A 17,772-nucleotide genomic window follows, 5' to 3' on the forward strand; every position below is an offset into this window, starting at 1 on the left:
ATAATTCATAGGTTGGACGATGTTTTATGAGTTTGCGCTCTAAAGAATAAAACCTATGGAGAGCTAATGAACGTATATTACCGAATGTAGGATTTTTCTCTGCAAAAGGCAATTTGACAATTGAGTCTTGTTGGTATGAATCTAAAAATATCTTTTCACACTGAATGTCGTCTGACGATAAATGATGTTGTTGAGGAATTTGATCAAGGTCCCAAAATTGTTTAACTTGAGATTCCAATGAAATAGGATCATAAATTTGGCACAATAACGTGGTCACTGATAAAGGTCCGGGGGTTGAAATAGGTCCCATTAAGATATAACCAAAAACAGTATTTACAGCATCAGGCTGACCCGATTCACCCCGAATGCGCCCATCTAGTAGCAGCTTAGAAAATATATCAGCTCCTAGAAGAATATCCACAGCATCTGGGCAATAAAATCGTTCATCAGCTAATCGAATATTAGAAATATGTGACCAATTTTCAATATTAAATCGATGCCTTGGTAATTCTTCACAAATTTTGGGAAGAACATATGCATCAAGGTTAAAGGTAGGATTAGCTTTATGTAAAGGTCGAAGAGAAATAGTAACAGCGTGGTAAATACGAGATTTCATAGAACCGAGTCCATGTAACTGCACTGAACTTTGCGTGGGACGGAGACCTAATCGTTTGACACATTTGTCAGTAGTAAATGAGGTCTGAACGCGGGCGGTAGACAAAAGTATGCTAGAATGAAATGAAGTAAAACCTGTATGCACAATAGGCAACGAAGGCTCACTTGAGAATTGAGCTTGCGAAATTAGAGGAATATTTTGAAAATTTGAAGTCGAAGTGGAAGTTGATGCGGGTAAGGACCAGCCTGAGGAATTTCGTGAAAAATATAATAGCGTATGATGACGTTGATTACATTTGTGACAATTTTTATCAGAGCGACAATCAGCAGAGCGGTGACTTGTACTTAAACAATTAACACAGCTTTTATGTGTTTTAATAAGCTGATAACGCTCATGAGGGGTTTTGGACAAAGAATCTGAACATTTAAAAATTTGATGATTGGATCTGTTGCATATTTTGCAACTGGATGTTGTTGAATGTTGGGGGTCAGTTTGGAGCATTAACGACAAAGGGCGTGATGGAGTTTTAGAAGTATAGGCGGGATTTTTATATTGCGGTTTAAAGGAATTTTTCTTTGCAGATAAACTTAAGTTGTCAAGAGCCATGCAGTTTTTTAAAAGAAAATCATATAATATTTTATAGGTAGGCAGCGAAGTGGAATCACCATAGAATAATTCAACCTATAGTACCTAATATTTTATTTAAATATAATCGGAGTAAAAAATTCATTACCCATAAGTTATAATTGAACTTAAAGTGTAACTATATTTCATATTTCTATTTAAGGAAAAGTAATCATTAATTACATTTTGTGGATTTTATCTCTATAAATCAGGCTTAGTTTTTATACTAAATAAAGTGTATAAAGGGTTATGTAAATAAAATGGGTTGTAGAGAACTATTGCCTCTTAGTGCCATAGCATAGTCCAAATGTCGTTACAGGAATTAAAATAATCAAGTTAGGAGTTTCTTAGTTTTAGCAAAACTAAGTGATGCCTATTAATTTTCTTAACATACAGATTGTGACTTATATTAAAACCTAACTAATGAATGCCCAGCCTCCAATAATTGTGAGCTATCGTTTGCAACACTTATGTACAATTTAAAATTGTGCCATAAACTAAAAACTTGGTATTTCTTCGCAAACAAAATGCATATTTAGCAAACCTAGACACTAAAAATTGTGTTATACCTAACCCTTCTAAAGCCGATTGCTTTCAAATTTCCCAGAACTAAAAAGACCGAAAGAGATTAACAGAATAATAGTTGCTTTTATCATAACTCTGATTCTAATTAATCTTCATTCGTCAAGATGAAACTCGTGAATCCATTTAACAGGTAGCGAAGACCGGTATGCATAAAAACAAAACTGATACAAATAAATTTCTATCTATATAGCGCAACCCTGAATACCTTCTTAAAAACACAAAAAAATACACGTCAATTTAGATATACAAAAGGACGTTTACTTTAATATTTGACAAAGTTCTGTTAACCATCTCCTCACGTCCAGCTGACCTCACTTTGATACGTCAAACGGGAAATCTTATCGTGTGATACGTCATTGTAAGCAGCATCAAAATTTCTATTCAACAGTCCAAAAAAAATTAAACCAGTTAACGTACTAGTGAATAGTGAGCTAAAATGTCTAGAAATAATGTATATTTGAACGACCCGCAACTTTTGTATTTCAAACGGCGACCCTAAGTATGATTCATCATTTTAAAGGGCATATAATCTCATATCTAATTTAACAAAAAAAAAATCGGGTAATCTATAATCGAATAGTACGCAAAAATATGTGGTCACTGTTAAATAGACATTTAAATGCTGCTTATAATGATGTATCACATGATAGGGGTTCCTATTTGACATATCAAGGTTAGCTGGAGGTGAGGAGGTGATTGACAGAACTTTGTCTAATGTAAATTAAATGTCCCCCTGTATATTTAAATTGACATGTTTTATTTTTTTTTAAGAAGTGTTAAGGGTAGTTCGTTTTAAAATAAAAACACTGAATAATAATAAATTGGTCAATTGTGGAATTATAACAACAAAACCAAGTTTAATACCAAAAAGTAATAATATGTCAATCATTTAATGAAAACTGTCTTAATTTATCGTATATTATGCACGTTAGTGGCAAATAATTATTTTTCGTTCAAATACTTAAGACATCAATTATCTAATATACATTAAATATTACGTGAAACGAGTGAGATGCGTTATCCGGTGAATGTTTTGCCGAGACGATAAAAATGTCATAGCAATGATATGAGAATTACTAATTAAGTTATATAACTATAAGAAGAACTATAAGAAGATATACACCTATCAAAATAATCTAGAGGGCTAGAAACAAACAAAACGCCTTTTATTTTTAGACGAAAAAAATTGCTTCCAAGATAGATGGTGTATTTATTATTTGTTAAATATTTCTTTGAACATACCTTAATATTCATCGGCGATTTACAGCGTCAATTATAAAAAAAATCCATGAGCAACGTCGTTGTTGTTTCTTTCTTATTCTTAAATTTACTAGGAGATATTACTATAAAACATATTTTATTACTTATTACTTTTCTCATTTTGCACACTCCATCGCATAAAACCCAGACCAATAAAAAATACATACACTCGACACAGCAGCCTACCTTTGGTTATCATATGAATTATCATTTAAGTAACATACTATATCATAGGTATCTTACATACATACCTTTTATTTCGAGCATTCTCCTATAGTATATTACAGACCTGGAGATTAATAACATACTTTTACTCCAAGGTTTTTTTTTTTTAACAATTTATTTAACCACAATAATACAATGTATAACGAGTTTTAACAATTTCTCCAATCAGTGTTTGAAAACACTGGCCCCGAGAATAACAAAACAGTAATTAATTATCTATAGTAAACAAATGTTGCAATGTTGCTTATAATTTTTTATACATAAATTAATTAACATTTTTTAAATCTTTTAATTTTTTAACAAAAAATCTATAGTTATTTATATCTTTTATACAATGAGGTAAACTATTAAATGTTTTAACTGCATCTGTAATTGGATTTCTTAAACCTATGTTAGTTCTTGTAGAAACTTGATAAACATTATTTAGTGATCTTGTTTGATGATTATGTACATTATGGTAAAACATAATATTTATGTTACTTTTTTGTCTGTTGTTTATAATTTTATATACAAGTTTACATTGTTCTATCTCCAATATCACTTTTAATTTGTTTAAACTTAAATTTGAATAAATTGTATTAGAACTTGTAAGCCAATCAAAATTAAACAAAATTTTCAAAATTTTATTTTGCAAAATTTGGGCCTTATTAAAATTAACTTCACCACACATACCCCATACTGGCAAGAGGTACCTAAAATGTGTGAGAAAGAAGGCATTATAAATTTGAAATTTACTTTTTTCAGACAAATAATCTCTACTCCTATATAAGGCAGATAGCATTGGAACTGTTTTATCAAAAATTTTGTTTAAGTGTAGTGACCAATTTAAATTTTCATCTATTTGCAAACCTAAATATTTAATATTCGACACTTTTTCTAATACTACAGTATTAATATTAATATTTAGATTGTTGCTGACTGACTTATTTTTTTGTTTGAATATCATGTATTTGGTTTTCTCAATGTTAATTTTTAATTTATTTGAAAACAGCCATTTAAGATAACATTTTAGGTCATTATTAATAAGTTGTGTTAAAGAAGTTTCATCTGTTCCAGCATATACCAGTACAGTGTCATCTGCAAAGGTAAAATATCTTGCTTTTAGCTTGGCTAACTTGAGATTCAGTACATAAAGAATATATAAGAGAGTTCCAAGAACGGATCCCTGTGGTACCCCGTAGGTGTTAGATAACTGATTAGTTTTATTTAATTTAAGTTATTTGTTTAATGGTGCGACACTGTATAAAAGCTAAATTTAATTTATCATTCCTGCGTTACTCGATCTTTTATTGCATAATGCGAGAAACAAGGACACGAGACAATATGTACTCTACTTTTGCGTCACGTGACCGGGCAGGCCAATCGAAGCTCTCCGCTTTGACCTGCGCGATCGCGACGAGTCGACGGAAGAGTCGAAGGGAGGAGGCTGTGAGGGGGTGTTTTTTGGTTCGCTTAAGTTTAAGAATATAACAAACAATCAAACATGTAACTCAAACCATTACCATTAAAGGCAAACTGTAAAATTGAGTAGCCTTTTTATTAAACCGATATTGGGAATATCTTAGCCCAACCAGGGGCACCACAAGAATCCCAAAATATACATTGGTCCTTCGTAGACGGATATAACCAAGAAATAACGCCGGCAGCCGCCATGTAAACCAGTGATCCAGTTGCAAACGGGAAACATGGCCGCCGTGAAAACCCGAAAATGCCAAGCATTGCATTGTAAAATATGTTGTAATAATTGATACAATTAAAGCTGACGAATTCAGAGCCAGGAAAAATAAGGTTAGTCCATTTTCCATCATCCCACTTATCCTTAATGCAATATTAATGCCATTTGAACCACCTCTTTTAATTTATCCATATTTGTTTTATTCTAATCCACTATTTAATAACAAATCTACCGAGTGAGGTATGTTACTAGTTTAGTGTTTAGGTATGTGTTATGTTATTTAATTCAAACAATATAAAGCATAGCTGCCTATAACCCGCCTTAGACAGGCCTTTAGTCTATCCAATTAACTGATTTACTCACTTAATTTAATACTTATATTTTTCTTCTTTGGTTTACTAGCCTTTCTGATTAACCTCATTAAGCCTACCATAAATAATAAAAATGACAAACAAAAAGCAAAGAAGTAATGTCGGTCTAAATGATTCATCCCAGGAGCGGTCTAAAGCTCAGGTAGAGGAATATAATATTCTTGTAGCTCAACGCGATGCACTAACAAATGAAATAAGTAGATTTCAAACATTTTTGGAGAATAAATGTATAGATTTAGACAATCCTCGAGATAACCCTATATTAAAAATAGATTTGAGCACCCGTTTAACTAATATTGAGCCCATTCTTAGTGAATTTAAAATTATTCAGCTAAAAATTGAGCAATTGTGCTTGGCTAATGATTTCGAAGAATCAGATAGCCAAGAGCAAGAGCGTACTGAATTTGAAAATTTATTTTATGAAACTGTATCCAATGCCAAAGCAAATCTAGAAAGAATTGATAAACTTATTAATGCAAGTGTGCAGCCAGACTTAAGCTCAATCCCACATTTACCCACCTTTCAATCAATATATCCATATGGTCCTCGTTTGCCCCCTATACCCCTACCTAAATTTAATGGCTCTTATGAGGCATGGACCAACTTTAAGGACACATTTCTCTCTTTAATAGATAAAAGTACACAAATTAACAATGTGGAAAAATTTTATTATTTACAGTCTACCCTGCAGGGAGAGGCAGCTCAAATCATTAGCTCATTGGCAGCTACCGAGCATAGTTATGCTACAGCATGGTCTTTATTGCAAGAAAGATATGAAAATAAAAAGGCAATCATACATTCCCACATTAAATGCATTTTTGAATTGCCTGTTATCAAAGACGAATCCCACATTCAGCTACGAAAATTCTTAGACCTATTCCAAACCCACTTTAAATCTTTACAAAACCTCGGGGAACCAGTAAAACAATGGTGCACGCCTGTCATATATCTGTTAAACTCAAAACTAGATTTTTCAACCCGAAAGGAATGGGAAACTTTCACTAAAGATATTGAAATTCCAACAATCCAGGATTTTTTAACATTCTTATCTCAGCGATGTTGCTTTTTAGAATCTTTGGATTTTAAACTAAATAATAAAAAGTTTCCTAGTAAGTTTGAAAAATCCTATGAACGTAAAACTTTAATAACCCAAAATGCTCTACGCTCATGCCCTAATGTAGTGTGTCCCATGTGTAAAGATACACATTTTATCTATTCATGCAAAAGGTTTTTAGAGTTGTCTGTATCAAGTAGGTTTTTTGAGGCAAGGAAAGCAAATCTATGCACAAACTGCTTGCGTCCAGGCCACAGACATGGAGAATGTCATTCAACAAACAGTTGTAGAAGATGTCAAGCGAGGCATCATACCCTCTTACATAGAGAATCTAATCAGGATTCTAATTACAATTCTAATATCCACTCAACTGGTAAACCTCATCAATCCCAATCAAGATATATGCAACCTAACCTTTTACAGTCTAAACGAGAAACAAACTCAAATTATACAAGTACTTTCAATTCTGGACAGCATATGATGCAAGGCAATAACGCCAATCATCAATCTCATGTAACCGCATCGAAGCATGCACCCTTTAGTCCTGGTAGCCAACAACAAAATACAATCAATCATAGTCTTATGTGTGAAACCCCAAATGTACCCCTCTCCCATAATTCGGGGTATTCAGATTTACCCAGTACAAGCCAAGCAACCCAAAACCTGTATTGTGCCAGCCAAAATCCCAACTCATTTGTTCTTCTTTCTACAGCATCCTTATGTATTTATGACAAAAACCACAAACCCATTATTTGCAAAGCCATTTTGGATAATGGTAGCCAATCAAACTTTATTAGTGAAAAATTATTCAAGCTATTAAATAAACCATACCAATCTGTGAATATGTCAGTCTCTGGCATAGGCCCTGACGTCACAAACCTCACTAAACGAGTCCAGTTACAAATAAAGTCCATGGTCAATAATTTTTCAGCTAAAATCCCAGCCTTGGTGATTAATAAAATCACAGAGCTTACACCTCAAATTCCCATTGACATTTCTAGCATAAAACTACCCGCTGACATCATTCTTGCTGATTCAAGTTTTCACACCCCTTCGGAGGTTGATCTTCTGATAGGAGCTGGTTTATTTTATAATATACTTTGCTCTAGGCAAATAAAAACTGGCAATGGCAATCCCATTCTACAGGAGACCCAGCTTGGATGGGTAGTAAGCGGACCACTTTCTTTACTGGCAAATGTTTCCTATGCATCATCGTATAAAACCCACAGCCAATCATTGTTTTGCACCAATGACCTCCAAGGCTGTCTTGAAAAATTTTGGTTGACAGAAGAAACCACTCAGCAAGTACCCCATGTCCTCTCTAAAGAAGAGCTCGAATGTGAAGATCATTTTCAAGAAACCACTCATCAGGACTTAACAGGTCGCTTTATAGTGCAACTACCTACTAAACCCAATGTTTTTAATCTAGGTGACACTCTGCAGCCTGCTTTAAAGAGATTCTATTCTCTGGAGCAGAAATTTAACAAGCACCCAGAAATTAAAAAATTATACATAGATTTTATTAAAGAATATATCTCTTTGGGCCACATGTCTGAAATACAACCTAACCAATCAATTGATTCAAATTATCCATGCTATTATCTTCCCCACCACTGTGTCGAAAAGGTTGATAGCACCACAACCCGTTTAAGGGTAGTCTTTGATGCCTCCTGCGTCTCAAGCACGGGCCTATCCCTGAACGACACCCTTAAAATAGGTCCTAATATTCAAAACGATTTGTTTTCCATCATTGTGAAATTCCGTAAACACAATTATGTTCTTATCGGTGACATCGCCAAGATGTATCGCCAGGTTTTACTAGAGCCATGTCAACGCAACCTTCAGCGTATAATATGGCGGGACAACCCCAACGAAAATATTCGACATTTTACCTTAAATACTGTCACTTATGGTATGGCAAGTTCCTCCTATTTAGCTACTCGCTGTCTCAAGGAAATTTCTGATCGTTCTAAAAACAACTACCCCCATGAAAGTCAAGTGTTACGTACGGACTGCTACGTTGACGATATCGCGTCAGGAACTGATACCAAAGAAGAGCTTATCGTCCTTGGAAAGAATCTTGTTGCTCTTCTTAAGAAATTTGGATTCGATTTAAGAAAATTTTGCTCAAATGACCCCGAAGTGTTATCAGAGTTAAGCCCAGATGCATCTAATGACACACATTTTATTCTGAATGATGAGCATAGTACAAAAACCCTTGGGATATCCTGGAATCCCAGACAAGATTTATTTATATACACTTCAACCATAAACTCCAATTCTAAACCACTAACAAAAAGAACCATTCTTTCCTTAATTTCTCAAATCTTTGACCCGTTGGGCCTCTTAGGTCCCATGATAGTTCAAATAAAGCTGCTCTTACAAAAGCTTTGGCTTCTCAAGGTCGATTGGGACGATCCTGTTCCCACAGATGTTTTTCGAACTTGGAAAAATTTTACTTATCATCTATCTTTAGTAGACTACTTTCGAATTCCTCGACAAGTAACCATCAAAAATGCAATTTTCTTAGAGCTCCATGGATTTTGTGACTCCTCAATAAATGCCTTTGGAGCATCTATCTATGTACGTTCAATCGACCCACTTGGCAACATTGCAGTCAACCTCTTATGTGCTAAAAGTCGAGTAGCTCCCCTAAAGGCTGCAACCTTGCCCCATCTGGAGCTTTGCGGAGCTCTAGTTTTATCACGATTGATGAAGAAGGCTCTAAATGCCCTAGATTGCAACCCAGACAAAATAAATTTTTATACCGACTCTACCATAGTTCTCTGTTGGATTTCTTTGGAACCTCGCCAGTTAAAGACTTATGTGTGCAATCGAGTTTCTGAAATTCAGCAACTTACCAATATAAACAGTTGGCACCACATATCTTCAACAGAAAATCCAGCAGACATAATATCTAGAGGCACCAATCCTCAAGATCTGAAATCTTGTTCCTTATGGTGGCATGGACCTTCATTTCTTTCGAAGCCTACAGAATTTTGGCCAAAGAATACCAATATTTTAAATTTTAAACGTAAACCACCCGATCCTGGCATCCTAGAATTGAACCCAAAGTCCATAATCCTTACTTCAGCTCATATAGAGAGAAATTCTTTGTTTGACAAATTTTCAGACTACAACAAGCTAGTCAACGTAACCGCCTATTGCCTTAGATTTGTTCAGAATATAAAATCGCCCAAGACCATTCGTCAAATTGGACATTTAACGCCCACAGAGCGTCAGAATGCATTAAATACTCTAGTCATCATGGCCCAAGTTGAATGTTTTTCTGACGACATTCGAAACCTTAAAGTTAAGGGAAATGTAAAACCTCAAAGTAAACTAAAATCCTTGAACCCATTTATAGATAGTCAAGGTATTCTGCGTGTCGGTGGACGATTAAAAAATTCTTTGCTCGATTACCAAACCAAACATCCTATGTTGTTACCACAATATCACCCTTTGACCCGTTTGATTATCACTCATGAGCATAAAAGAAACTTTCACCCAGGAGTACAATCAACACTATCGTTTGTCAGGCAATCCTTTTGGCCTCTTCATGGAAAATCAGCCGTAAAATCTATTCTTCGAAAATGCGTAGTTTGCTATAAAGTAAATCCCAAGCCCTTAGCTACCCTCATGGGAGACTTACCTGAACCCCGAGTTACCCCTTCTAAACCATTCCTTCACACCGGCGTAGATTATGCTGGATTTTTTCTTATGAAGGAATCGAAGTTAAGAAACCGCAGATTTATAAAGGCCTACTTATGCGTCTTTGTCTGTCTAGCTACCAAGGCTGTACACTTAGAGGTAGTCAGCGATCTAACCTCTCAAGGCTTTATAGCTATGCTTAAACGGTTTGTGTCAAGACGAGGGTTGTGTAAACATTTGTACTCTGACAATGGAACGAATTTCATTGGAGCACGGAGTGAATTGCAAGAAATATTCAAATTTTATGATACTTCTGAGCTTCAAGCTTATTTTAAAAACAATATGATTAATTTTCACTTTAACCCTGCTAGATCACCACATTTTGGGGGTTTATGGGAGGGTGTAGTAAAATCATTTAAACACCATTTGCGGCGTATTTTATCTGAGGATAACCGTTTAACCTATGAAGAGTTTTATACCTTTGTGGTTCAGGTAGAGGCAATATTGAACTCCCGTCCTATTCTGCCCCTCAGCAACGATCCTTTAGACCTTGAATCCTTAACTCCCGGGCATTTCCTTATTGGACATGCGCTCAATATGGTTCCCGATGCTGACTTCAAGGAGACCCCAATGAATCGGCTTACTAGATATCAAATGCTCCAGTCTATGGTTCAACATTTCTGGCGGAGATGGTCGGAGCAGTACCTCTACACCCTCCATGAGAGACACAAGTGGCGCTTCAAAAGCGAAAGTCCCAACCTTCTTGGCGCATTGGTTTTGCTCAAGGATGACAGCAACCCTCCTTCCAAGTGGACCGCTGGTCGAATCACTGATATTCACCCCGGAAAGGATGGAGTGGTGCGTGTGGTGAGTGTGCGGATTTCTAATGGAAACATTTTAAAACGAAGTATCGTTAAGGTATGCCCTCTTCCAATTTCCGACTAAACCCTTTGTCAGTGTTAGCTTAGTTTGTTCTAACTGAACTTGTGAATCTTAACTTTAAGTCTTATATCTTAGTTTAATTTGTTAAATTTAACTTATACTTACTAATTTTTTTTAATTACCTAATTTTAGAGCTTTAGCTTATTGAAAGGTACTCCGGGTACTTTCAAGGGTGGCGGTATGATTAGTTTTATTTAATTTAAGTTATTTGTTTAATGGTGCGACACTGTATAAAAGCTAAATTTAATTTATCATTCCTGCGTTACTCGATCTTTTATTGCATAATGCGAGAAACAAGGACACGAGACAATATGTACTCTACTTTTGCGTCACGTGACCGGGCAGGCCAATCGAAGCTCTCCGCTTTGACCTGCGCGATCGCGACGAGTCGACGGAAGAGTCGAAGGGAGGAGGCTGTGAGGGGGTGTTTTTTGGTTCGCTTAAGTTTAAGAATATAACAAACAATCAAACATGTAACTCAAACCATTACCATTAAAGGCAAACTGTAAAATTGAGTAGCCTTTTTATTAAACCGATATTGGGAATATCTTAGCCCAACCAGGGGCACCACAAGAATCCCAAAATATACAATAACCATTCACTAATAATATTGTCAAGCTTTATGTACTGTTTTCTGTTATACAAATATGTTTTAATTAAGCTGTACAATACATTTTTAAATCCCATTTTAAATAATTTGTCTAAAAGAATGTCTATGCTTACTACATCAAAGGCTTTTTTTAGGTCTATGAAGACAGCTATAACTATTTGTTGTTTATCTAATGCCATTGAAATACAGTCTACAAAATCCACAACCGCACCAAGTGTACTACTGTTCTTTATAAAGCCATATTGATATTTATCATTCAATAGATTGCAAGAGTTAATGAAAGATAACATTCTATTTTTTATTATTTTTTCAAGAATCTTGGAGAATACACTAACGACTGAAATGGGCCTGTAATTATTCATATATCTTTTATTACCTGACTTAAAAAGAGGTGTAATTTTACTTATTTTTAACTCTGATGGGAAAATCCCTTTTTGTATAGTTTTATTAATTTACCGTACCAAAACAGGTATCATGTATTCTCCAAGATTATGTATGTCCCTAACCGTAATATCGTCATATCCAGGTGCTGAGTTTATTTTTAGTTCTTTTAAAATTTCTGATATTTCCTCTTTATTAGTTAATGTTATAGAAATAGAACTATCATTGTAAACTTCATCAATAGAAAAAATCTCGTTTGATAGCTGAATCTCCGTTTCCAAATCTTTAACTATTGATTCACCGACCTGAGAAAAATATGTATTTAAATTATTTGCAATGTCAAGCTGAGAATTAATAATGTTATTTTCAATTATTAATTCATTAATTATTACTTTAGATTTTTTATTTTTTATTAAGCTGTTGATAAATGCCCATTGCTTTTTAACATTATCTCCAGCTAAATTCCATTGGGTTTGAAAATACCTATTTTTAAAAACACGTATTTTATTATTAATTTTATTTTTTATGTTTTTAAATTCAGAGATAATAGTTAGGTTTTCGGGTTGGTTAATTTTCTTTTTGTATATTTTATCTCTTTTTTTGATAAGCTCAAGAAGTTCAATATTTATCCAGGTGTTATTTTTTCGTATTCTTAATTTTTTTGTATATTGAGATTTATTTTTAAATTCAATAATTAAATTAATTAATTCTTGAAAAGTTGTTACGTTAATGCTTAATATTTTTTGTATAAATAAGTTTACAAATTTTTTATAATCTACAGATTTGACTTCATAATCTACTTTTGGTTTATAAAATTGCACAGGTGTTTTAATATCAAGCAATATAAGTTTGTGATCTGAAATTGCATTTTCTTTAACATTAACTTTACAACTTAAATTACTACTATAATCGCTAAGAACATGGTCTATAAGAGATTTTGATAAACTGGTAACTCTAGTAGTGCATTCCTCATTTATCGAGTTATTAATTTTAAAATTGTTTAATGCTATTAAATCTTTGTACTCTTTGGTTACTTGCGAAACATCAAGCAAATTAATATTCATATCTCCAACAACTAAATGATTTTTAGGGTGAGTATGCATAATAGATTCTAAATATGGGAAAAAATTACCACTATTAACAGTGGGAGGTTTATATATAACACTTATTTTTAAGTTTTGTTCCCCTAAGCTAATACATATCCAGTTTATTAACTCACCCTTCCTTGATTTCTCAATTTCACGAAACTTAATAGATTTTTTCACATAAATTGACACACCACCCCCCCTACCAGCTCTGCAGGAATGAACAGCATTAAAACCATCCAACTCAAACAGAAATGTTTCACTTTCTTCTAACCATGTTTCAGCTGCCAATAGTACATCCCAATTTTCACTCACAACCAAACACTGCACCAGATCCAGTTTATTTCTTATACTTTGTAAGTTCATGTAAGCAATTTTTAGTTGTTCACGAGGCCTCGCTAGTTTTCCAACTGACTTTTATTATTGATAAGGAGAACTTTTGAACTTTCGTCTTTCCTCAAAAAGATATTACCATCGCCAATCCATAGGAACTTAAAATTTTGATCTTTCTTAAAAGCCTTAGCTGCCATGTATAAATCAAGATTAGTTTTTGTAAGTTCATGATTGAGAAAGATTTTATTATCCGTAGTATATCCCAAATCTGAACTTTTTAGGCCAAATTTCTTTTTTGATTTTAAAATTTTTGTTTTAGTTGATTCATCTTCAAAGATGACTTTAACAGGGTTATTTTTATTCTTATCCCTGCCCAATCTATAAACAGTAAATTTGTTCACGTTTGGGACATCAAGATAATTGGCAATTTTATTTACAATTTCAGGTAAGTTCTCGTTCTCTTTGTATGGGATTCCTTGCACCAACAAATTGTTTTTAAGTTCCTTTTGTTCATTTTTATTTAACTGTTGCTTAATTTGACCAAGTTCATCCTGTAATTCCTTATTTATTTTAAGTTGATCATCATATTTAGTTAATAAAGATCTGTACTCATTTTCCATCTTTTCCAATTTTGCCATAATATCGGCCAGAGTGTAATCCCTCTTTCCACGTAAAGCAGTACCAGGTCCATCTTTGGTGTTACATTTGCCACAGAGCCACTCGTCCTTGGATTTGCTTAATTTGACATAAGTTTTATTTGACATAGACAAGCATTCTCTATGCTTCCATATGTTGCATTTGTCACATAGTAGTGCTTGGTGATCATCAAGAACGTCCTTAAGACATATGTCGCAAATTTCAGTCTTGGTTTTTGGCATTTTAATACTGCTAAGATAATCCGTAAATCACGGCAACTCCGCTCGAGATTCCAAATACTACGTACCCGATATCGATGTGATCGACGTTTAAAAGCGCACGGGTCGAAGTTCACTTGGCAATAAACACCGTTTAAAATTTTGGTGATTTGAAGGTAAAAAAGAAGTTCTTAGGCACTACAAAATCAGCGTTATTGTTCTATATACGCTAATGATCAGATCTATCGATAGTACAGTATTTAAATGATACTATTTGACACTAAATTTGAAAAATCTTTGTAGAACGATTTATAAACAGAACTTAACCGTTTATGGGCAACGTTGCCAACTTTAACAGGTTAACATAGTTCTGCAGCATTGTTTCGTAGCTCGGCCGGCAGTACGGATATAAGTCGTAGGGAAGAAAGGGAACTAAAAGATAATTTAGTCTCATAGTTTTTAGGCTGTTTTATGTATTTAAATATTAAAAAATGATAAATAATAATTAAATTTGAAAAATTATTTGAACGAAAATCAAAAGATAAAATAATTCAATTGAGTTGAGTAACCAAGGTAGTTGTTTTGCACATAGCTCGCGTAATGGGCCCATCAACCCCACCACGGATAAAGACCATTAGCATTGAAGAAGTCAGTGAAGCGCTCTACTCTTAGAAGTTTGACGTCACTGGGTAAACTGTAAATATTTGGCCAAGTATCCAAATAAACTATGCTCTCTAAAATCTACCAGTCACCTTTATACAGAGTGTCCCAGAAATGTAAGAAATCTCTCGGATTTAGTTAGAAATTAAAAAAATAAGATGAAACTTTTCTATAAAAAAAAATTCCTATAAGCCCTCCCTATGAAGATCCGGCCCCTTAAAGACGCCGTCGGAAATTGGTTTTTCTTGAATAACTTTTGAAGTACTTGGTATAATTTAATAAAAATTTTACGTGATGAACACTACTAAAAACCTCTTAAAACGGAGTCCTTAAAATACATTTACCATGTTTATTTTACCAGCAACAACCGTAACCAATGATCAAAAAAGTCTAGATATTCTACAACATTTTGTTGAAGACCCAAGTTTGTCATTACGCCTAGTTGCCAACAAGTTAGACGCTTTTTTATATCGGTTCGAAATGTCATTAAACCCAGTAAATTTCATTCTTATAAAATCACTATACTACAGGAATATTTAAAGATGATTTTCACCGCCGCTTAGAACTTTGTGACATCACGATGCAAAATCTAAGCAAAATCGATTTTTAAAAAACATTGTTTTTTCTGATAAATCTATATTTATGCTAACTAAACTTATATACAAGATAAAATGTAACACTACGCTATTTTTTATTCTTGTTTTCATTTGCGGCCTTATAAATATCCAAGTTGCCAAAGAATAAGGATGATATATTTCAATTTTATTGAACATAGGTGATGGCTAAATTTAAAATAATAATATCAATTAAATTTACTACAAATTATTCTTTTATCAAATAGTTTGCTCGTCCCATGTCAAAAAAAGTAATTTTTCATGTGAATGGTTACCCTATTTTATTCCACAAGTCACGCACTCGTCAGAAATTACTTTTCCTCTTTAATATTGTTAAAAAGTTTAAGGTTTTATCTTTAAAAGTACTTAATACTAGTTACTTAATAAAAAATGCACGTGCAATCTCTGTCAAGACTGACCATCCTTTGTAAAATACAATACAATATCCATTGTAAAATAATTATAATATTTGTTGAAAAAATCATATTAAACGTCAGTTTTTCTTTAGTGCATTAGCAAAGACGAGAAAAACGGTCATAATGAAAAAATCCGCGGGGCAATATTCGATATATCATGTTAATGCCGGCGCGGAGCATTCCTGCGAAACATGCGACTATAAAACCGAAAAAACGAGCTTTTATCTTTTTGTTTTGTTAATTTTATGGCCCAAATTCGAAGCTCTGAAAAGGGCAATCTACATAATCGCGGCCATATGGGCCAATCTTAATGCGAACCTATTAAATAAAGAGGGAATATTGGATGAGAAGAAGATGGTATCGTTCGGGCTGCGCCCTAAGCCACAATTATTATAACTATTTTTTATGTATCAGCCTGGGTATAGGAAACGTTTTTATCGAACAGACCTATCAATCACCACATGTTATTAAATATTTATGTGCATTTTGCATTTGTTGGTTTAATTTTCGAAAGTCGAATTTTAGAATCGCTTTTCACTATTTAATGATAGTAATTAAATTGCAATATCTGATCAAAATTAACAGCTTTAGTATGATAATAATAACCGCAAAATGACCGCCAACAATTACGACTTAGACGCAGCAACAATGGCCAAGGCACTAAAACAATACGATACTTAAGAATAAAAGAACACGAGATAAATTAACAGAAAACATGATAGTAAAGAAATACTACAGAAATGTAGAAGACATACTAAAGACAAGGCTAAACGCCAAAAACAAAACCACGGCCATAGCTCTTGCACCACCGATAATACACAATAACTTTGGTATCATCAGATATCTTTAAGCTAACTCAGGAAACATGACTGGTAAACTGTAAAGCTCCTTACAATGCACACAACCCAAAATCTGACATTAGCTGACTCTAGCTACTATGAAAATCAAGAGAAATGCAGAATATAGAGATGAACCATATTATAGCCATCATAGTGATCAACAATTTCCTAAAACTTAATATGACAGACAAATACATGACTGGAAAACACAGAGAAATAGAAGGAAAGAAACTTGAAGATGAGAAAACCAATACAACCAGTATCTGACACAAAACGAGGAAAACTTATTAAACAAAACCACAGAGAAGAGTTATAACAAAAATGGAATGACAAACGACTGCACAACCAAATTGCAAAGGCTGAAAAATGAAAGAAAAACAGGAGCGCAACATGGGGATGACTTCACAAAGCAAACATGAAAGTGAAAGCCAAAAGAAGGAACCATCTGTAGCTACCAACTATATGAAGGCTAAAATCATTAAAACAGGCACATATCACAAATTCGAACTATGCAGCAGCTACAATGAAACAATACATCAGCTAGTATCCAAATGCTTCATACTCACTTATAAGGCTAATGACTGAGACAACAGAGTTTCCGCATACCTACACTGCTCTTAAAGTGCAAGGACCCTATGATCGAGATCCAATGTTTGTGGAATTTTAAGGCCTTAAATACGCCCGCTATATTGGTATTAACTTACTTCTCTCTCATATTTATAAAGGACTTAAACAGACCTGAAGGCCATTATGACCAAAACTCGAACTATTATAGAAAAACATAAGAAACATCATTGAGCAAGAACGCAAGAACGGCGTTACCAAGAGAAGGACACTGAGTACTTACGGACATCAATCTTTCTCAAACTTTTACAATAATCAGACTAAAATACTACGAACCTATTTTTATATAAAAAAGTTAAACCTACATCTGAGTGCCTGTCTGACAAACAAAGCATACAACTCACTTAAGCTGG

At 33.9% G+C, this 17,772-nt stretch overlaps 1 protein-coding gene and 1 long non-coding RNA gene across 4 annotated transcripts in view; both read left to right on the forward strand.

The window, feature by feature from the left end:
• LOC126744587 (dachshund homolog 2) overlaps positions 1-17,772 on the forward strand; it is an 842,630-nt gene that overhangs the window by 281,510 nt on the left and 543,348 nt on the right. The window lies entirely within an intron of this gene.
• On the forward strand, positions 4,233-11,900 carry LOC126744601 (uncharacterized). The gene is made up of 2 exons (XR_007663248.1): positions 4,233-4,395; positions 11,748-11,900. It is a non-coding gene; the product is annotated as an uncharacterized LOC126744601 (long non-coding RNA).

Source organism: Anthonomus grandis, chromosome 14 (genome assembly GCF_022605725.1).
Source record: "Anthonomus grandis grandis chromosome 14, icAntGran1.3, whole genome shotgun sequence".
Taxonomy (NCBI): Eukaryota; Metazoa; Arthropoda; class Insecta; order Coleoptera; family Curculionidae; genus Anthonomus; species Anthonomus grandis.